Source organism: Erinaceus europaeus, chromosome 23 (assembly GCF_950295315.1).
Source record: "Erinaceus europaeus chromosome 23, mEriEur2.1, whole genome shotgun sequence".
Taxonomy (NCBI): Eukaryota; Metazoa; Chordata; class Mammalia; order Eulipotyphla; family Erinaceidae; genus Erinaceus; species Erinaceus europaeus.
This window is the reverse complement of record NC_080184.1, coordinates 9,639,822-9,662,490: the sequence shown is the minus strand read 5'-3', so window position 1 is coordinate 9,662,490 and position 22,669 is coordinate 9,639,822. Positions and strand designations below refer to the sequence as shown.

Here is a 22,669-nt window from a genome sequence, read left to right as displayed (position 1 = left end):
TGTCTGTCTTGGGTTCAGATCCTAGAAGAAAAGAAATCCTTTAGGGCACTGGTCTGGATTTGTAGGTAAGTCTCTCTATAGAGACTGTTCTTTTCCCATCAAAATAAAATCAGGTATTAGAGGGTGTGGGTTCCTAGGGATAAGGCCTAAGAAGACTTAAAGACTGAGAGATGTCCTGTTAGCCAAATAAAATAATCAAAAGAAATAAAAATATTAAGCCATCTAAATCAAACAAGAAAACCTTTCATTAGACACAGTGCTTCTGTCTCCCTAACCCTGGCTCTTCTGGTGGCAAAAATCAGTGGCATTTATTTATGCAAACACTATATCCGCAGAAGGGGATACCCAGAAATCACTCCCATTCACTGTTGCAGCAAAATCAATAAAATACCTAGGAATAAACCTGACCAAAGTGAAAGACCTGTATACTAAAAACTATGAGTCACTATTCAAGGAGATAGAAAATGATATCAAGAATTGGAAAGACATTCCATGCTCATGAATTGGAAGACTATCATCAAAATGAATATTCTCCTCAGAGCCATATACAAATTTCAGGTGATACACATCAAAGTTCCACCAAGCTTCTTTAAGAGAATAGAACAAAAATTACAATCATTTATCTGGAACTAGAAAACACTTAGAATTGCCAAAACATTCTTGAGGAAGAGAAACAGAAATGGAGGCGTCACAATCCCAGATCTCAAATTGTATTTATTATAAGGCCATTATTATCAAAACATCTTGGTACTGGAACAAAAATAAGTACACAGACCAGTGGAACAGAATTTAAAGCCCAGAACTAACCCCCCTCGAGCTCCAGTGGCGCAATTGGTTAGCATGTGGTACTTATACAGAACTAACCCCCCACACCTATGGACATCTAATCTTTTATATGGGGGCCCAAAGTATTAAATGGAGGAAGGAGGCTCTCTTCAACAAATGGTGCTGGGAAAACTGGGTTAAAACATGTAGAAGAATGAAATTGTACCACTTTATCTCACCAGAAACAAAAATCAACACCAAACAGATCAAGGACCTGGATGTTAGACCTGAAACTATCAAATACTTAAGAGGAAAACATTGGTGGAACACTTTTCCACCTAAGCCTCAAGGACATCTTTGATGATACAAACCCAATTACAAGGAAGACTAAAACAAAAACAAATCAATAAGACTGTATCAAATTGAAGGGCTTCTGCACAGCAAAAGAAAATATCACACAAAGAGACCCCTCACAGAATGGGAGAAGATCTTCACATGCCATACATCAGACAAGAGACTAATCACCAAAAGACTTAATACATAAAGAGCTCAGCAAACTTAGCAACAAAAAAGCAAATGACACCACTTTTAGATGATATCAGGATATAAAAATATTCACTACAGAAGAAATCCAAAAGGCTAAGAAGCACATGAAACATTGCACCAGGTCACTGATTGTCAGAGAAATGCAAATAAAGGCAACACTAAGATATCACCTCATCCCTGAGAATGGCATCCATCAAAAAGGACAGCAGTGTGAGCCCCCACACCTATGGACATCTAATCTTTGACAAAGGGGCCCAGACTATTAAATGGGGAAAGTAGAGTCTCTTCAACAAATGGTGTTGGAAACAATGGGTTGAAATATGCAGAAGAATGAAACTGAACCACTGTATTTCACCAAATACAAAAGTAAATTCCAAGTGGATCAAGGACTTGGATGTTAGACCACAAACTATCAGATACTTAGTAGAAAATATTGGCAGAACTCTTTTCCGCATAAATTTCAAAGACATCTTCAATGAAACGAATCCAATTACAAAGAAGACTAAGGCAAATATAAACCTATGGGACTACATCAAATTAAAAAGCTTCTTCACAGCAAAAGAAACCACTACCCAAACCAAGAGACCCCTCACAGAATGGGAGAAGATCTTTACATGCCATACATCAGACAAGAGGTTAATAACCAACATATATAAAGAGCTTGCCAAACTCAACAAGACAACAAATAACCCCATCCAAAAATGGGTGGAGGACATGGACAGAATATTCACCACAGAAGAGATCCAAAAGACCAAGAAACACATGAAAAAATGCTCCAAGTCTCTGACTGTCAGAGAAATGCAAATAAAGACAACAATGAGATACCACTTCACTCCTGTGAGAATGTCATATATCAGAAAAGGTAACAGCAGCAAATGCTGGAGAGGTTGTGGGCTCAAAGGAACCCTCCTACACGGCTGGTGGGAATGTAAATTGGTCCAACCTCTCTGGAGAACAGTCTGGAGAACTCTCAGAAGGCTAGAAATGGACCTACCCTATGATCCTGCAATTCCTCTCCTGGGGATATATCCTAAGGAACCCAACATATCCATCCAAAAAGATCTGTGTACACATATGTTCTTGGCAGCACAATTTGTAATAGCCAAAACCTGGAAGCAACCCAGGTGTCCAACAACAGATGAGTGGCTAAGCAAGTTGTGGTATATATACACAAAATGCAATACTACTCAGCTGTTAAAAATTGTGACTTCACCGTTTTCAGCCAATCATGGATGGACCTTGAAAAAATGTTGTGCAAAATAAGTCAGAAACAGAAGGATGAATATGGGATGACCTCACTCTCAGGCAGAGTTGAAAAACAAGATCAGAAAAGAAAACAGAAGTAGAACCTGAAATGGAATTGGCATATCTCACCAAATTAAAAGACTCTGGGGTGGGTGGGTGGAGAGAATACAGGTCCAAGAAGGATTCAGAGGACCTAGTGGGGGTTGTATTGTTATATGGGAATCTGGGGAATGTTATGCATGTACAAACTATTGTACTTACTGTTGAATGTAAACTATTAATTCCCCAGTTAAAAAAAAAAAAAAAGGACAGCAGCAACAAATGCTGGAGAGGCTGTGGGGACAGAGGAACCCTTCTGCACTGCCGTAGGAATGTAAATTGGTCCAGCCTCTGTAGAGAACAGTCTGGAGAATTCTCACAAGGATAGACATGGACCTTCCATATGACCCAGTAATTCCTGTCTTGGGGATATACCCCAAGGACTCCATAACATCAACCAAAAAGATATGTGTACACCTATGTTCATAGCAGCAAAATTCATAATAGCTAAAACCTGAAAGCAACCCAGGTGCCCAACAACAGATGAATGGCTGAGCAAGCTGTGGTATATATACATACGTAATTCTACACAGCTATTAAGCACAAAGAACCCACCTTCTCTGACCCATCTTGGATGGAGCTAGAAGTAATCATGTTAAATGAGCTAAGTAAGAAAGACAAAGACAAGTATGGGATGATCCCACTCATAAACAGAAGTTGAGAACAAAGAACAGAAAGGGAAACTCTGTGGTCCAGGAGGTGGCACAGTGGATAAAGCATCAGACTCTCAAGCATGGGGTCCTGAGTTCAATCCCAGGTGGCACATGTACCAGAGTGATGTCTAGTTCTTTCTCTCCTATCTTTCTCATGAATAAATAAATTCTTTTTTTTTTTTTAAAGGGAAACTCAAAGCTGGATTTGACTGAGTTTGCAGTAGGGCACCAAAGTAAAAATCTCTGGGTTGAGGATGAGGGTGGATGTTCAGATTCACTGGTGGGGTGGGGTGGGGTGGATGGAATAGGACAGTCTTTTGGTGGTGGGAATGGGGTTTGTGTACATTCCTACTAACTTGTAGTCATATAAATCACTACTTAATATGAGAGTGGAAAAATTGAATATCTCAAACTTTTTAATGCACAGACCATAAGCTGAGTCTTTGAAATGTTGACTCTCTTAAAAGCTTAGAGCAGAGAGAAAAGAAACAACCAGTGGCATTACTCTCTAAGGCACAGCTATATACAAATAATGTTAAAGGACATAAATTATGGTGATGTTGTGTATGATACAGCAAATCCTAACAAAGGGATTTTCAAAGTTAACCCAATTGCCAAATAATTTTGATTATAGCAATAACTATTACCTTCTTAAACCCTTTACCTTCTTAAACCCTAAGACAGTAGGAACTTCCTGCTTCCTCTATATAGCCTATATTTCCCCCAGTCCCTGGAACCTCTAGGGTGGGGCTCATTTTCCTGCAAGCTTCTCTCAATTCATACCAAATATTGCATCTTCTGATCCCAACCTAATTAATACTACCAGTACAACCTCAGCAAGCTCCACTTTAGTCTGTGTCCAGAGATGTCAGAAGTGGAATGTCAACCCTTCAGCCTCATTATTCAGGTGAGCCCTTTCCTTTCATTGGATTCTCTAATTCTATTTCAGGTGGTTCAGTTCCTGACAAAGTCCCAAAACCACCTAGGTCCCATGAGAAAGGGCATATGTTCACACATACACACCTGCAAACCTGTGAAGTGACTCCCCTGCATCACGACTTTTAACAGCAAAAAATCTGGAAGCAGGGAGTTGGGCGGTAGCACAGTGGGTTACCCGCAGGTGGTACAAAGCGTAAGAACAGGTGGTAAGAAGCGTTAAGATCCCAGTTCAAGCCCCCAGCTCCTCACCCGTAGGGGAGTCCCTTCACAGGTGGTGAAGCAGATCTGCAGGTGTCTTTCTCTCCCTCCTGCTGTCTTCTGCTCCTCTCTCCATTTCTCTGTCCTATCCAACAACAATGACATCAGTAACAATAATAATAACTATAAGAATAAAACAACAAGGGCAACAAAAAGGGAATAAATAAATATTTAAAAAAATTAAAAAAAGGAAAAATCTGAAAGCAATCTAGGTGTCCTACAACAGATGAGTGGCTGAGAAAGTTGTGGTATGTATGCACAGCAGAATACTACTCAGCTATTAAGTGATGAATTCACCTTCACCTAATCTTTGATGGAACTTGAAAAATTAAGTAATTTTATACCTGTATCAATAATGATTTACTGTAAACCATTATACCTCAATATAAAATATAAAAAATGGTCATTTCTTTTATTGTCTTTATTTCTTGGATATAAACAGTCAGAAATTGAGAAGAAAGTAGAGTCATAAAGAGGTGAGAGACACCTGCAGCCCTGCTTCACCACTCGTGAAGCTTTCCTTCTGCAGATGGGCAGTGCTGTCTCAAATCCTGGTTCTTGTGCATTGTAACATATGTGCACAACCATGTATGCCACTAACCAGACCCCAGAAAAATCGTAATTCAGTATGGTGCCAGTGCTTTGACCTGGACTACGAACAAGGCAAGTCAGAAGCCCTATTGGTGAACATTCAATCCAGCCTTGTAGACATTTTATTAACATGGCCATTATCTTGAAAAAAACCTTTTCTACAATGTAAACCTTCCCTTCTGCTTGGGTGGTGGTACCATGGTTATCTTGGTGGATGTACAACGTTTAGAGTTTGGTCCTTGGTATCACATGTGTCAGAGTGACATTTTGGCTATTATTTCTCTATCATTAAGTAATGTATTTAAAGGCGGGGAAGCAGGTCTGCAGGTGTCTATCTTTCTCTCCCCCTCTGTCTTCCCCTCCCCTCTCCATTTCTCTCTGTCCTACGCAACAACAATGACATCAATAATAACTACAACAATAAAACAACAAGGGCAACAAAAGGAATAAATAAATAAATTTTTAAAAAAAGATTCCCACACAAATATGATGGGCCTAGAACTCTTAACAGGTCCCACTTTACAGTATCAATGGTCTTCTCCATCAGGAAAAACGTCATAAATCCACTTGTGAGTTTCTACAAGACCTTACCCTCAATGTAGAACAATGATAGAAACTACCCTATTCTCCAAAGGAAGGCTGGGTCAACATACTCTGCCACTCATGGAAGACTGGTCCTGAAATGACTGCAGCCTAAAATGTTCCCAGCTATGGCCATGGAATGGAAGCTCAGGCTGATAGGGATGTAGAGGTTACACAGGCTCCTGTGCTAAATAAAACAGACATGAGGTCTAGGTTAGATTGATGGGGTTTACAGTTCATGGTGTTTATGTACTTTTCCCATATCTGGGAAGTACTCTCTTCCCTGATCCAGATTTCTAGTCCTATTCTCAACTCTGAGACCATCTTCCCAGACAATACTTTCAGTCTACCTGCATGTTAGCTGTCAGGCCCAGGCAAAAATAACTAAAGTCATGGGCCCCTTTGGATATATCTAAAATAGACTTCCTAGCCTCCTAACACATGAAAACCCCAAATATTATCTGTACTATTTTTACCTTTGTGTTCCTGATTATGAAACAATTTGTTCTGCTTTATATCTTAATGCTGTTCAGTCACCAATTTGCAGTTGCTACCATGATGCCATCCTCACCACCCTTGGCTGACAAACCTCACCAATGTATCCTGGAGCCCCACCTCCCAAGAGCCTTATACCTCACTAAATAAAGACAGAATCAGGCTAGGGATATGGATTGAACTGTCAATACCCATGTCCAGTATAAGAGAAATTATAGAAGCCAGCCTTCCAACCTTCTGCACCCCATAAAGATATTTGGTCCACACTCCCAGAGGGATAAAGAATAAGGAGTCTGCTTCCCTAGAGCTCTGCCCCACTAGGGAAAGGGGGGGGTGGCAAGGCTGGGAGTATGGATTGACCTTTCAACTCCCATGTTCAGTGGGGAAGCAATTACAGACGCCAGACCTTCCACCTTCTGCACCCCATAATGACCCTAAATCCATGTTCCCAGGGGGTTAAAGAATAGAAAAGCTATCAAGGGAGGGAATGGGAGATGGAGTTCCAGTGGTGGGAATTGTGTGAAATTGTATACCTCTTATCCTATGTTCTTATCAGTGTTTCCATTTTGTAAATAAATATTAAAAGAGGAAAAAGAAGAAAAGAAGAAGAATAGGGAGGCTCCAATGAAGGGGATGAGATATGGTACCCTGGTGGTGAGAACTGTGTGGAATTTTACCCCTCTTATCCCACAATTATGTTCATTATTATTAAATCACTAAAAAGGCTATAAGTTGGGAATTGGGCAGTAGTGCAGCGGGTTAAGCGCAGGTGGTGCAAAGCGCAAGGACTGGCGTAAGGATCTCGGTTCGAGCCCCTGGCTCCCCACCTGCAGGGGAGTCGCTTCACAGGCGGTGAAGCAGGTCTGCAGGTGTCTATCTTTCTCTCTCCCTCTCTGTCTTCCCCTCCTCTCTCCATTTCTCTCTGTCCTATCTAACAACGACGGCATCAATAACAAAAATAACCACTACAACAATAAGACAACAAGGGCAACAAAAAGGGAAAATAAATAAATAAAATTAAAAAAAATAAAATAAAATCTTAAAAAAAAAAAAAGAACTATAATGTTGAGCTGAAATTGGAGAACCTTCTTTCTGTCTTAGGTGTCCTCCCAGCCCCCAAATTCCACTTAAGTTCTCGATTTCTCTCTGTCCTACAACAACGACATCATTAACAACAATAAAACAATAATGGCAACAAAGGGGAATGAATGAATGAATGAATAAATAAATCTTTTTTTAAACCGGGGTACTTGCGCTTTGCGCCACCTGTGCTTAACCCACTGTGCCACCGCCAGACTCCCGAATCTGTGACTTTGGAGCCTCAGGCAGGAGAGTCTCTTTGCATAACAATTATTCTATCTACCCCTGCCTTATAACTAGATTTATTGATGAGTCTTGGATTTTCTGCAAGACCATTACTAATTTTTGTTACTTCGCCTGACAGAGGAGAGTACAATTTACTAGCAACGATTACAATTTTCAAAATGCTAAACTCATCTAGTTTTTTTTCAATTTAGTCCCAACTTCATGCAGACATCTCTCAAAACCGGTGTTAAATTTCAGATACCCACTGTTCCATTTTCTATTGTTATCCATCCATATTCATCTGTGAACTTACCCACAGATAGCAGAGTGGGGCCAGTGCTCAGTGTCCAGAGGATATTGGCATGCGTGTCCTTGTCCCCTGCCTCAGGGATGTGGAGGGCACTGCGCATCAAGGGACAAAGCTGCAGGCAGGCAATGGAGCACAGCCCGCACACTAGCAGGGTCTGAGGTTTCAGGACTGTAGCCCAAATATCCTAGCGCGTGGGGGTGGGGTGGGACAGCGGTGGCCATGAAACTAAGTAAGCTGGATTTAGCTGGCATGACGGAGATATTGGGAATATCTTAACCGCTGGCACTTTTCTCGTGGCATTCTAGTTCAAAAGTTCTTCAACCGTTTCGCCGGCACATAGTCTCTGGAAGCCAATTGGACAGTTCTCCTGTCATTCAAAATATTCTCATTTTGATTGGATAGTCATTTGGGGCGTGTTTTTGATGGATCTGATTATTACCCAATCAGGAGAGGAGTTGTGTATATGGCAAGTACTTCATCCAATTATGTTTTAAGATACTGAAGTGTGCAGCTTTCTGTCCCATCTGGGCTGCTGATGGTGAAAGAAGGCAGTCCAGACCTTAAAATACACTAGTGTTTCTGCTCCTGAGGTTATCACTTATTTCTTGGTGTAGCTCTCACCTTCCTGTGATTTGGACTTTGAAGAAGAATCTTCGGTGATCCCGGAGCTTGGACAGCCAATGGTGAGTGTGGACCCTTTGGTCCAAGATCGCTAGAGTTGTGCTTCAGACCTGCTAGACAGCTGTGGGAAGCAGCCACGTGGCCAGGACCTCCCCTCCCCAGTCACTCCACCATCTCTACTTTGCACCTGGGCTGGAGCCCCCTTGACCTGTCCTGAGCCATCACAAGGGTTCTTCTGAATAAAGTGAGTTCCATGGGCAGTCAGTGAGAATCACCAAGTTCCAAAAAGTTTTCTCTGCCTGACTGCAGGTGTGGAGCTCCTCATTCAGGTTGTAGTGCTGGAGCAAGAGAAAGAGAGGTCGGGGTGGGGGGGGGGGGCTGTTGGTGCACCTAGCTGAGCGCACATGTCACTGTGCAAGGACCTGAGTTTGAGCCCCTGCTCCCCACCTGGAGGGGGAAAGCTTTGCAAGTGGTGCAGCAGGGCTGCAGTTGTTTCTTTGCCTCTCTCCCTCTGTATCATCCCCTGACCTCTCAATTGCTGGCTGTCTCTACATAATAAAGAAAGAAAGAAAGATCATTTAAAAACATTCACTGAGGAGTTAGCGCAGCGGGTTAAGCGCAGGTGGCGCAAAGCTCAAGGACGGGCGTCAGGATCCCTGTTCGAGCCCCCGGCACCCCACCTGCAGGGGACTTTTGTTTTTTCACCAGAGCACTGTTCAGCTCTGGCTTATGGTTCTTCTTCTTCTAGCGTTTGCCCTTCTTCCGTAGCCAGTCAACAGCGTCAGGTTGAGCCTGATGTCAAGTTTCGAGACCTCCTTTGAATCTGGAGAGGTGGCAGTCGTTGACTATGTGGGTCATAGTCTGTCTGGAGCCGCAGGGGCTTATGGTGGTGTGGGGGATTGAACCTGGAACTTTGGAGCCTTAGGCATGAGTCTATTTGCATAACTATTATGCTATCTACCCTCTGCCCATTTTTTATTTGTTCATGTCATTGGATAGAGATAAGGAGAAATTAAGAGGAGGGAGATAGAGGGAGAGACAGACACTTGCAGCCCTGCTTCATCACTTGTGAAGCTTTCCTACTGCAGGTTAGGACTAGGGACTTGAACCCAGATCCTTGCACACTGCACATAACCAGGTGCACCTTTGCCTGGCCAATATACTAAGGGATTCTTTCCCATTTTTATTTTCTTTAGTGATAAGTTTTAAGTTTCTAGGGTCTGTTAAACACCTCTAGTGCTTTTGCATTTTGTTTTTATCTCTTTATTCTAGCCTTAGCAGCAAATCCTGCAGGGTAAATGTCCCAGGATTGGACTGTTTCCCAGTATACTTGTTGGAGAAACAAAAATAGTTCCACATCTTCAACGGAAGGACATAAAAAGATGGATGAAATTTGTTCATTAATTTATAGTGGGGTACAGAAGGTGGAAATTCTAGCTTTTGTAATTGCTTCTCCATTGGACATGGGCATTTGGCTGCTCAATCCATACTCCTAGCCTGTTTGTAGCTTTCCGTAGTGGGACAGAGCTCTGGAGAGGTGGGGTTCCAGGGTATATTGGTGAGGTCATCTCCCCAGGGAAGTCAGGTTGGCATCATCGTAGCAACTGGAACTTGGTGGCTGAGTGAATCAGTAAGATATAAAGCAGAACAAATTGTTTAATAACCAGAAACCTAAAGTTAAGACTAGAGCAGATGAGATTTGGGGTCTCTATTTTGGAAAAGGCTAGGAACTCTAGGTATAGGAATTCTAGGTATATTACAAAGGCCCACGGGGTTTACAGTTAATGATATTTATATACTTTTCCCATGTTTGGTAGCTATTCTCTGCCCTGATCCAGAAGTTATTTATTTATTTATTGAAATTTACTTATTTATTGGATAGAGACAGCCAGAAATGAAGAGGGGATGGGGTAATAGAGAAAGACAGAGAGACACTTGCTTCACCACTCACAAAGTTTTCCCCCTGTAGGTGGGGACCATGGGCTCAAACCCGAGCACTTGGACAGTAGTAATGTGTGTGCTCAATCAGGTGTGCCACCACCTGTCCCCAAGTATTTATTTATTTTTTAAGAATTTATTTATTATTCATGAGAAAGATAGGAGAGAGAGAGAAAGAACCAGACATCACTCTGATACATGTGCTGCCAGGGATTGAACTCAGGACCTCATGCTTGAAAGTCCAATGATTTATCCACTGTACCACCTCCTGGACCACCAAAATTATTATTATTATCTTTTGCATTTTTCTTTTTTAAAAAAGTTATTTATTCCCTGTTGTTGCCCTTGTTGTTTTATTGTTGTAGTTGTTATTGTTGTTATTGATGTCGTTAGGACAGAGAGAAATGGAGAGAGATGGGGAAGACAGAGAAGGGGAGAGAAAGATAGACACCTGCAGACCTGCTTCACTGCTTGTGAAGCGACTCCCCTGCAGGTGGGGGGGGAGCTCGAACCGGGATTCTTACACGTTAATTATTTTCCTCTTCTGCATGACTGGTGGAAGCAATGGTTCTGCAGATTATTTTTGCAATGGGAATTATGGGGTTTGCGTCATTAAAAGGGAAGTGTCCAACGATTATTTGAGATTTGTTTATTGTTTTCAATAATGCCTCTGAGGTTGTCAGCACAGTGCTTCCAGAAATGGGCTTGGTGGCTATCTGAAGCATATTGATAAGATACCAATTCATGGACCTCATAATAACACTACAGTAATCACAATTCTAGATTATTAGGCTAAACTTCAATTTTCAGTTTTTAAAATTAATGAATTTGAATAAGTAAGATTAAGTTAATCCTATGTACTCAACGGTTTCCGTGCTCATTAGAATTTGAGAAGTAATGCTTATTTTAATTAATTTATTAATTTACTACCAGAGCACTGCTCAGCTCTGGTTTATGGTGGTGTAGGGAATTGCCTGAGATTTTTTTTTTTTGGACCCTCAAGCATGAGAGTCTCATTGCAGTGCCATTATGCTATCTATCTCCTATCTTATTTATTATTGTTATTTAAGCCACAGCTTTGCTCATCTCTGGTTTATGGTGATATAGGGGATTGAACCTGGGAGTTTTTAGCTTCAGGCATGAAATTCTCTTTGCATAACCATATGATTCTACCCCTGGCCCCCAGAAGAAATGTTACATATCACTCAGCACAGACTTCCCTTTAGGATTATATGTAGGATTTAAAAAAATACCATCTATCAATAATAACTACAACAATAAAAAAACAAGGGCTACAAAAGGGAAAATAAATAATTTTTTTTTTTAGCCAGAGCACTGATCAGCATTGGCTTATGGTGGTGTGGGGGGTTGAACCTGGGACTTTGGAGCCTCAGCCATGAGAGTCTGTTTGCATAACCATTATGCTATCTACACTCTGCCCAAATAAATATATTTTTTAAAAAGAATGTATGTTTCTTTTATAATGAATGATGCTGAATGTTTCTGTTAAGTTTATCATACTATGACTTCATTTAGTGTCTAATTCCTTGTTGATTTTTTTAACAATGAAAAAGTTATATTGCGTACTTTTTCATTTTTTTTTTTAAGTAATGAAATAGTGGATGAATACCTCTTTTATTTATTTATTCCCTTTTGTTGCCCTTGTTTTATCATAGTTATTATTGTTGTCGTTGTTGTTGGATAGGACAGAAAGAAATGGAGAGAAGAGGGGAAGACAGAGGGGGAGAGAAAGATAGACACTTGCAGACCTGCTTCACCGCTTGTGAAGCAACACCCCCTCCAGGTGGGGAGCCAACGGCTTGAACCGGGATCCTTACACTGGTCCTTGCGCTTCGCGCCACATGCGCTTAACCCGCTGCGTTACTGCCCGACTCCCGTTAATTTTTCATTTCTTATTCAAAGGCTATTTAAAATAATTGTAAAATCTGCACAGAAATTGTTCATCAGCTTCTGTGCCACCAGCTCGAAGAGTAATTGCTCAACTTTTATGTCTGCTGAGCTAAAGATTCCAACCTAGTTCCAATGAAAATGATGTAATGATCAGACCACTCTTTTCTTTTTTAATATTTATTTAGTTATTCCCTTTTGTTGCCCTTGTTGTTTTATTGTTGTCATTATTGTTGTCGTTGTGGGATAGGACAGAGAGAAATGGAGAGAGGAGGGGAGGACAAAGGGGGAGAGAAAGATAGACACCTGCAGACCTGCTTCACCGCCTGTGAATCCACTCCTCTGCTGGTGGGGAGCCGGAGGCTCCAACCTGTATCCTTGTGCCTGTCTTTGCACTTGGCCCCACGTGCGCTTAACCCACTATGCTGCCTCCCGGCTCCCCAGACCACTCTTTTAAAAAAATTTCTTTCTTTCTTTCTTTATTAATGAGAGGGATAGGAGAGAGAAAGGAGCAGACATCACTCTGGTACATATGCTGCCAGGGTTGAACTCACGACCCTATGGTTCAGAGTCCAACACTTTATCTACTGTGCCACTTCCCAGACCACTTGGACTACTCTTTGGATCAGGGATTTTTTTTTTTTTTTAAGTATTTATTTTATTTATTTATTCCCTTTTGTTGCCCTTGTTGTTTTATTGTTATAGTTATTGTTGTTGTCGTTGTTGGATAGGACAGAGAGAAATGGAGAGAGGAGGGGAAGACAGAGAGGAGGAGAGAAAGATAGACACCTGCAGACCTGCTTCACCGCCTGTGAAGCGACTCCCCTGCAGGTGGGGAGCCGGGGTTCGAACCGGGATCCTTATGCCGGTCCTTGTGCTTTGCGCCACCTGTGCTTAACCCGCTGCGCTACAGCCCGACTCCCTGGATCAGGGATTTTTAATTAATAGCTATATGATAGAGTGATGGAAACTGATTTTTATCACTAAGTAGAAGATCAGAATGCCTTTGTGTGACCTAAAAAAGCATCACAGATGTTCTGAATTTCATTATATGTAGAAATATGATCATTGTCTTATGGATGGGAGCAAGGATATAAATACAAATTCTAAAAATATGGAAATATAAAGATATTTAGTATCTAAGAGTAAGAATGATGGCTGTGAGCACTGCAATTTTTTTTTTTAACCAAATCACTGATCAGTTTTGGCTTATGGTGGTATGCCAGATTGAACCTGAGACTTCAGAGTCTTGGGAATGAGAGTCTGTTTGCATAATTATTATGCTATCTACCCTCACCCTAGCACTGCAACTTTTAAGATTTTTTTTTTTTATTGTAGTACATTTGTTTAAATCTTATGCTTTCTATTCCCTCCACCACCACATCCCCTGCCACCCCCAAAAGCTCATCTCTGGCTTGTATGGAGGATTGATTATGAAGCTTCAGGCATGAAATTCTCTTTGAATAACTATTATGCTATTTCCTCCATTCCCTTTCCCAGTTTTATTTATTTAATTTTTTTTTAAGTTGCCACTAAAGTTATCACTGGGGCTCAATTACAGCACTATATATCCACTGCTCCTGGCAGCTATTTTTTTCTAGTATATTCAACAAAACAGAGGAATTGAGAGGGTGATGAGAGGAAATAGAAGAAGGTAGACACTTGAAGACCTGCTTCACCACTTGTGAAGCTTCCCCTCTGCAGGTGGGGAACAGGACTTTAAACCTGGATACTTGCACATGGTGATGTGTAAATCTGGATACTTGCACATGGTGATGTGTAAACCTGGAGACTTGCACATGGTGATGTGTAAAATTAACGAGGTGTTAAACATACACTGTAAAACATACACTTTCATGTCTACAACATTATAATTCATCGTCTACATGTATCAATACTAAAAGGTAGTTTCAGTACACTGTACTGAATTGTAGATTATTTTTTTTTATTATTATTTTATTATTTTTTTGTAGATTATTTTTACCAAATTATCTGGTTTTCTTATAATATTTTGGATTACCATTATAAACAGGAGAGAAAAGATTTGGGAAATGAATAGTGCCCACTGTGTTCAGCACCTCCACAGAGGATCAATCAGGACAGGTCAAAAGGAGTCAGTCTACATTAGGTGTGTATGGTGGAGATAGTGGACTGATCTGGCAGGAGAGGCCCTGATACAAGGCTGCTGCCCAGAATATTCTAACAGGTCTTAAGCAACCCCTCCCAATCTTGGCCTGGATTAGCCACACTCACAATATGTTGTCCATGTGCTGAACTCCTCAATGACTTCTCCCCAAGGTCCAAATCAACAGATGAGGGCAACACTGAGAGAAAAGCAAGGGGGGAGGAGAACCAGAGAAACAAACGCCATCACTAGGGTATCTTACTTTTTAGTATCTTCTTTCACTTTAGAGCATCGGCCACCAGCAGCCCAGATTGGACAGGGAGCTGTCCATGTCTGTGTCAGAGTCTAATTGGATGAAGCCCTTGCCACAAACACAACTACTCTTCTGATTACATAGATCCATCAACCCTGGCAACAAGGTACAGCATGATCTTTCAGTAATTTCCAATCAAAACCAGAGCTTTCTAAATGACAGGAATGCTGTTGTATGGACTTCTAGAGGGTATGCCTGGAAAACAAACAAAACAAGAACTGACAAACCTCTCCCTGAATGCACCTCTAGAAGCTTTAGCAGTTAAAAACCTGTACTTTCACCAGCAGCCAGTTGGTTTACTCCTGCTCCCTCTATTTCCTGAGGTGCAACACTTGTGACCTTGGGCCTTATGATGTGAGCTTGGTGCTGCTTGCTGGGTCATGTGTGCAGACCACTCTGCAGCCTGCTCATAGCCTGGCTCCAGGAGCTCAGTGGCCTCCACTGCTCTAGACTGCATGCCAGTGCCCTGTAGACATTGACACCTGCTCTGCTCTGTTCTCTGGATATAAGATTTAAAATAGATTTTTAAATAACAACTTTTAGTAACAGTAGTGGCAAGAGTAATTACTTACACCAATACTCCTGAATGTAACTATCCTATCCCTTAACTTTATAACTGTTCAGCTCTAGCTTATGGTGGTGTAAGGGATTGAACCTAGGACTTTGAAGCCTCAGGGATGAGAGTCTCTTTGCATAACTACTATGTTATCTACCCCTGCCCCGTTTGCTCTTTTTTAGTTGTATTTATTTTGTTTGATAGGACAGAGAGAATTGAGATGGGAAGGAAATAGAGAGAAACACCTATAGTACTGTTTCACTGTGAATCTTATCCCTGCAAATGGGACTGGGAGCTGAGACCCTGGTCCTTGCACATGGGATCTTGTGCACTCAACCAGGTGTGCCACCACCTTGTCCTGCTCTTTATGTTCTTACTCCTGTTCTGAGCTTAGTCAGGGAGTGTCACCTGGATAATTGTATCAGGAATGTCCGCTCTTTTAATATAGATTAAAAGTGCCCATAAAAGTATAGTGATTCTTCAATGCTGTGTGCAGAGCTATGACATGTAGAATCCTGTCCCACCATCTGTTCACAACAGGTGATCAAATTTTAATGCAATTTTGTGCTATATGTAAAAACCAGAGGATTTCAACTGTTAGTAATAAAATGTTTTATTGTGCAGATAATTCTCCTCATTCCATATATTAATTAAATTTTTATTAATTAACTCTGCATGGGTGCAGAGTTCCTGGGTTCAGTTCCATCCTATACTCAGGGTCCTGGGATCTGGATCAGGTCCTTGACCCAGATTGGTGGAACAAGAAAGGATTTGCTGACCCAGGGCAGGGTGGTCTGTTTGGGGAGTCAGCATGCCCATCAGCATCCTAAAGCCACCATCTGGACCTGGTGCAGCTCTGATTCCTTTGCCTCTGTTGAGACCCGGGATTTGAGTAGACATAAACTAAAGGCTTCTTTAATTCTCATAAACTGGTGGAGATATTCATTATCAGTTCCCTTTAGTGTGAGCATTTTCAGAAAAGCACACAGCCATGAACTTTTAGGAAAGAATATTTTATCCTGACTAAGAATCTGGGTTGACCTTCCAAATGTAATTCAAGCTCCTTTATTAGAATAGAGAGAACTCAAGAATGATGAATAAGACAGTGGAGAAGAGAGACAGTGAGACAATTGCATACTTCTTCACCACTTGTAAACATTTCTCCCTGTTGGTGAAGACCAGGAGCTTGAGCCTGGGTCATTGTTCATTGTAACATGTGCACTGAACAGGTATGTCCGTACCATTTGGACCCATAGCTCCATCTAGCCTTCAAAAATTGTTTTAATTGTTTTTATTTAGTTACTGCATAGAGACAGTATGAAATTGGGAGAGTAGGGAATTATATGGAGAGAGAGAAAGAGACCAGTAACACTACTTGACCACTGCTTGGCCCTTTGCAGGTGGGGACCAGGGGCTCACACCTGTGTCTGCACTGTGTTACGTGCACTCAACTAGGTTTGCCACTAACACACACACACACCCCTTTTTTTTTTTTTTTTTTTTTTTTACAAGAAAACTGCTCAGCTCTTGCTTCTGGTGGTATGGGGATTTGAACCCAGGATTTCGGAACCTTAGACTATTCCATTTTTTCTTTTCATTTAATTTTTATGAAGGCCTAATATTGATTTACACAATTATGAGATAATAGGAGTGTAATTCTATATTATTCCTATTATCATTTCTGTGCCCACATTCCCTCCACTAGAAACTGTAGTGGTTCTCGCAAGTTCACAGATATGGGTTGAATATTCTTTCTTTCTTTTTATTTTCTTATATTTATTTATTTTCCCTTTTGTTGCCCTTGTTTTTTTATTATTGTTGTAGTTATTGTTGTTGTCATTATTTTTTTTTTACTTTTTTTCTTTAATTTTAATTTTTTATTTTTAAAAAAGAAAGAGACAAAAACTATAGGATGAGGGTCACAGCTCCACACAATTCCCACCACCATAACTCCATATCCCATCCCCTCCCCTGATATTTATGCCTTTTTTCTTTTTTAAAAAACAATTTTATTTATAAGAAGGAAACATTGACAAAACCATAGGATAAGAGAGACATAGTTTCGCACATTTCCCACCACCAGACCTCTGTACACCATCCCCTCCACGGATAGCTTTCCTATTCTATAACCCTCTGGGAGTATGGACCCAAGGTGATTGTGGGGTGCAGAAGGTTAGAAGGTCTGGCTTCTGTAATTGCTTCCCCGCTGAACATGGGAGTTGACAGGTCGATTCATACTCCCTTCCTGTCTCTCTCTTTCCCTAGTGGGGTAGGGCTCTGGGGAAGCAGGGCTCCAAGGCACATTGGCGGGGTTGTCTGTCCAGGGAAGTCTGGTTGCATCCTGCTAGCATCTGGAACCTGGTGGTTGAAAAGAGATTTAACATACAAAACCAAAGAAGTTGATTAATCATGAACCCAAAGGCTGGAATAGTGCAGATGAAGTGTTGGGGGGCGCTCCTCCATTTTGAGGGTAGCTAGTAGGCATATTTTAATTATATTTCAAAGGGCCTGTAGCTATACTAGTTGCTGGTACTCATGTGAGGTGACTCTCAGCCAGGAAGGTAAGCTACCGGTTGTCCCTTGATAACTCAGCAATATAGACAAGAGACACTGGGGAGAATTCGAACACTCTCCTTTATTGGAAGGTGGGCTTGGGTTTTTATAGAGATTCAAACAAAGAACATTTTTCAAATAGGTCAGAAATTACGGGTTTCTTAAAAGTCAGCTTGCCCTATGGTAGGGGGCTGGTATGACAAGAATTGATGTGATACATAAAGGTCAAGACAGTTATTCTCCATGATGCAAACAGGTTAATTATCTAAAGGCATTTGAGAGAAGCATAGGGGTTAAACCAGCAGGGTGAGCTAGAGAGAAGATAAACAAAGCTTGATGGAAATCAAAGGCCATAAGGAAATAGTATTTTGGGGCACTGTCTGGTGTTGAGGAGGTGTTTGATGGAGTATGTTCTCCTTTGTGATCAAAAGTGAGGTGGCTGTGTGAACTCTGGGTGACTATGTGAACTTTGAATGACCCTTAAAGCAGGCAGCCATGTGGCCTGCTGCTAGCAGGGAGAAACTGTGAGATCTCTGTGGGCTTGAGAGTCTAATAAGGGGAAACTGAGTCTGGGAGACTTTTCCCCTTTGCTTATCTCTGTGGGTGAGGCTAACAAGGGGGTGTCTTTTCCAGACCTCCATCCAAGGATGGGGGAAGTTTTCCCTTAGCTCTACCAAACTTTCACATAGTCCCACAACTAGCGTTTTTGTTTTTTTTTTCCTTTTGCCTGAGCCTGAAATCTGAAATGCAGGTGGATCCTAATTATTGTCTGGGGACATGATGTCATGGCTGGGGAAAGGACCAGAAAGCTGCATCAAGGAAGAGAGTAGCTTCCTAATGTGGGAAAGAGGTATAAATATTGTTGACTGTAAACCACATAAATTTGATGTGATCTGGGGGCCATTGTTAGCTTAGGAGCCTAAGTGACCTCTACATCCCTCTAGATCTGAGCTCATATTCTGTGGGCATGAGTAGGAACATTCCATGCTGCCCCAGTATCAGGACCCATCTTCCTCAGGTGTAGCATAGAGTATGTTGTCCAGCCTCCCTTTGGAGGATGGAACATTCTCTACCATTGTTGATCCAAGTTGAGGGCAAGGTCCTATGGGGGCCCACAAAGGGGTCTGTTTTGTTGTGCCTGATAAAAATGACTGGTAACAATGGAGAGAGGGATTTATTTGAGTTCTAGGCCCATCAAGTCTGGGAATCTCAGGACTCCCCAGTTAGGGCCCTGGCTAGTGGAATGGCCTGATAAAAAAAAGAGTCATCATTAAAGTATGCCAGTCTCTTGCCCTTATTAAACTTTTGCAGTCCTTGCTTTGATAAGGTTATCTTTGGAGTGAGTGAGAGAACTGTAATAGAAGTAGGTGAGGAGGGTATCTAAGTCTAAGTGGGTTGTTGTTGTTATTGATGTCATTGTTAGATAGGACAGAGTGAAGTAGAGAGGGGAGAGAAAGAGACACCTGCACACCTGCTTCACCGCTTGTGAAGCAGCTCCACTGCAGATGGGGAGCCGGGGTGTGAACCGGTCCTTGAGCTTTGCGCCGCCTGCGCTTAACCTGCTGCACTACCGCCCAACTCCCTAGTTCTATTTTTTTTAAAAGATTTTATTTATTTACTAATGAGAAACGTAGGAGGAGAGAGAAAGAGCCAGATGTCACTCTGGTACATGTGTTGCTAGGGATTGAACTCAAGATCTCATGCTTGAGAGTCCGATGTTTTATCCACTGTGCCACCTCCCGGACCACCCTATTTCTATTTTTTAATATTTATTTTTATTATTAGCTTTTTTTTTTTTTAGCAGAACGCTGACCAGCAGTTAGAGAACTGGGTAAATAACATAATCGTTATGCACAAGGCTTTCATATCTGAGGCTCTGATATCCCAGGTTCAATCCTCTACACCACCGCTAGCCAGAGCTGAGCAGTCATCGGTGTCAGTATGACTGAGTACACACATGAGCATGCATTAAGACTCATACTCGAGACCCTGGCCCCCATCTGTGGAAGGGAAGATTCATGAGTAATGAAGCATGGGCACAGTTATTTCCCCTCTTGATCCACCTTATCTCTCAATTTTTCTCTTCCCTCTCAACTACAACTTTAAGAAAAAATAATTTCTGGGGTAGAAAATTTCTCACTTATTCTGCTTTGCCATGAATACAACCCTGGTCCCGACCTGGCCCACAACACACTGACGGATGTCTCAGTGTTGTGGGGATCTGTGCTTTTTTGCTGTCTCTGCCTCTCTACCTCTTTTTTTTTTTTAATTGGGTGGGTTAATGGTATACAGTAAACATATGCATTGGTACATGAGTAAAATGTATTAGTTAATGAAGAAGATAAAAAAATGAAGTTAAAAAATATTTCAGGGTCTGGGAGGTAATGCACCAGTAGAGCAATGAACTGAGTCCAAGCCTTAGGTTCCCACCTGCAGGCAGGAAGCAGCACACATGGTGGAACAGTGATGAAAGTAGCTCTTTGGGAGTCATGCAGTAGTGCATCGGGTTAAGCACATGTAGCACAAAGCACAGTGACGACATTCATAACAACAACAATAATTACTACAACAATAAAAAGACAACAAGGGCAACAAAAGGGAAAATAAAAAAATTTTTAAAAGTAGTTTTTTAAAATATTTATTCCATTTTGTTGCTCTTGTTTTTTTATTGTTGTAGTTATTGTTATTGTCGTTGGATAGGACAGAAAGAAATGGAGAGATGGGGAAGACAGAGAGGAGAGAGAAAGAGAGACACCTGCAGACCTGCCTCACCACCTGTGAAGTGACTCCCCTGCAGGTGGGGAACGGAGGGCCTCCAACCAGGATCCCTTAGCAGATCCTTGGGCTTTGCGCCACATGTGCTTAACTTCCTGCGCTACCACCCCATTCCCAAAAATAACTCTTTTTTCTGTTTTTCTCATTTATACTCTGTTATCCACCCTCTATTAATTTATTTTAATTGGCTGTCAGAAGTGGTATCATACTCGTGGGGAAAAAAAATCCTTTATTTATTTTTTTGCCTCTAGTGTTATTGCTGAGGCTCAGTGCCTGCACTACGAATCTACTGCTCCTGGAGGCTACTTTTTCCCCTTTTTGTTGCCCCTTGTTGTTTATTGTTGTTTTTATTGCTGTCATTGTTGTTGGATAAGACAAAGAGAAACTGAGAGAGGAGGGGAAGATGGGGAGAGAAAGGTAGACAGCTGCAGACCTGCTTCACCACTTGTGAATTGACCCCCTGCAGGTGGAGAGCCAGAGGCTTGAACCTGGATCCTTATGCGCGTCCTTGTGCTTCACCTCTATGTGCATTTAACACGCTGCCTTACCGCCTGGCTCCCAGATTGTTATTGTTTTTTAATTTTGTTTTTTATATTTATTTATTTTCCCTTTTGTTGTCCTTGTTGTTTTTCATTGTTGTTGTGGTTATTGTTGTTATTGATGTCATCGTTGTTAGATAAGATAGAGAAATGGAGAGAGGAGGGGAAGACATAGCCGAGAAAGAGACCCGCAGACCTGCTTCACCTCCTGTGAAGCGACCCCTCCCCCCCGCAGGTGGGGCCCAATTGTTTTCTAATAACACCTTTACACACACAATTAGCTTTTTTATGTGCCTGTCAGTATCAAAGCCTCATCATATTGAGTTGAAATGATCAGAGAGAGAAACAAAGGGAGATGGAGATTTTAAAAACCACAGCAATGAAACTCCCTTTGATGAGGTGGGAGTAGGCTCAGTCATGGGTCATATGCACGGGTTAAAAAGCTGTGCTATTCAGATGAGCTATATTGCTGGTCCACAGAGAAGTTTCTTGTTGTTTGTCCATTTTTTACTACAGTACTTATGGTATTAACTTGGGTCTAGGAATCTCAGACATGAGTGTCATGCAGAATTTGGGGGAGTTGGTCGGTAGCACAGCGGTTTAAGCGCACATGGGGCAAAGCCCCAGGACCGGCATAAGGGTCCCAGTTCGAGCCCTTGGTTCCCCACCTGTAGGGGGGTTGCTTCAAGGCAGTGAAGCACTTAGTCTGCAGGTGTCTTTCTCTTACCCTCTCTGTCTCCCCCCCCCCCTCCATTTCTCTCTGTCCTATCCAACAACAATCACATTAGTAACAACAATAATACCTACAACAACAAAACAAGGCAACAAAAGGGAATAAATAGATATTTAAAAAATTTTAAAAAAAAAAGAAATACAGAATTTGGGGGGGTGCAGGTGGTAGCGCAAAAGCTTAAGCACGTGGCACAAAGTGCAAGGACTGGCATAAGAATTCCGGTTCAAGCCTCCCAGCTCCTCATCTGCAGGGGATCACTTCACAGTCAGTGAAGCTGGTCTGCAGGTGTCTTTCTCTCCCCCTTCTCTGTCTTCCCCTCCTCTCTTGATTTCTCTCCTGTTCAAGAACGATGACAACAATAACAACAACAACAATTATAACAGTGGCAATAAAAGGGAAAATATAGCCTCCTGGAGCAGTGGATTCATAGTGCAGACACTGAGGCCTAGCAATAACCCTGGAGGGAAAAAAAAAAAAACCCTCCTAACTCTGTCTCTACCAATAATATATATATAATTTAAAAACATATTTTGATCTACATTTCCAGGTACTACTGATACAAAACTAAGGGATTAAAATTAGAATTTAGAACATGGACTGGGGAGATAGCATAATTCTTCTTCTTCTAGCGTTTGCCCTTCTCCCGTAGCCAGTCAACAGCATCAGGTTGAGCCTGATGTCAAGTTTCGAGACCTCCTTTGAATCTGGAGAGGTGGCAGTCGTTGACTATGTGGGTCATAGTCTGTCTGGAGCCGCAGGGGCAGTTCGGGTCGTCTCTGGCTCCCCAGCGATGGAACATAGCGGCGCACCGGCCATGGCC

At 41.7% G+C, this 22,669-nt stretch overlaps 2 protein-coding genes across 2 annotated transcripts in view; both read left to right on the top strand.

The window, feature by feature from the left end:
• LOC107523312 (zinc finger protein 14-like) overlaps positions 1-22,669 on the top strand; it is a 517,712-nt gene that overhangs the window by 301,618 nt on the left and 193,425 nt on the right. The gene's annotated exons all lie outside the window — the stretch shown is intronic.
• The window catches only part of LOC103125125 (zinc finger protein 709-like), a 35,499-nt gene continuing 21,159 nt past the window's right edge, over positions 8,330-22,669 (top strand). The window contains exons 1-2 of the mRNA XM_060181645.1: positions 8,330-8,471; positions 14,668-14,799. The gene's annotated coding sequence lies outside the window, so the exon portion shown is untranslated. The remainder of the gene's footprint in view (positions 8,472-14,667; positions 14,800-22,669) is intronic.